A 701-nucleotide genomic window follows, 5' to 3' on the forward strand; every position below is an offset into this window, starting at 1 on the left:
GAGACATTTAAAAGTTGGGGGAGGGGGAGATAAATTTAAAAAAAAAAAAAAAAAAAAAAAAAAAAAAAAAAAAAAATCACTGAGGAGGTTTTCCTAACTTCTGTGCTCTTTAAAGTGCATGATCAGTCCTATGTGTTACCTGAGAATTAGTGGTGCTAAGTCGTACGCATCAGTAATGCTCGGAAGAGGCGTCGAGGAGGATGGTGTGCAGAGTTGCTGGTACACAGGGAGTGGCAGCAGCTACTGAATCCCAGGTTACATCCAGTGTACAGCACCCGTTAAAAGTTTGAGTACACCTGGACAGCCTGGGCATCACTTGTGTAAGGACTAACAGGACAGGAGAGTGAAAGCAAAGCAAAAGAGCTGGAGAAGAGCTGGAGCCTCATCTCCTCATCGAAGCTGTTCATCCAATACCTCGATAAAGAATTTTTTAAAATAATAAAATGAAAAGTAAAAAACAAAAAAAATTCCAGCTGTGCACTCAGACTTTTGACTGGTACCATACAACAGAAGAATGTTACACATCCGTGTTCACATCTTTGAAGAAAATACTCCTTTCCATTTACAAAAAAAAAAAAAAAACTTCCATTTGTTTACACTTCACATTGAAATCACTGCTAATACATAACACAACTAACAAAATGCACTAATTGGTAACAGCAAACAATGCTCCAGTGAACCAAAAAAAAAAAAATGCTCCT

This window comes from Scleropages formosus, chromosome 14 (genome assembly GCF_900964775.1).
Source record: "Scleropages formosus chromosome 14, fSclFor1.1, whole genome shotgun sequence".
Lineage (NCBI taxonomy): Eukaryota > Metazoa > Chordata > Actinopteri > Osteoglossiformes > Osteoglossidae > Scleropages > Scleropages formosus.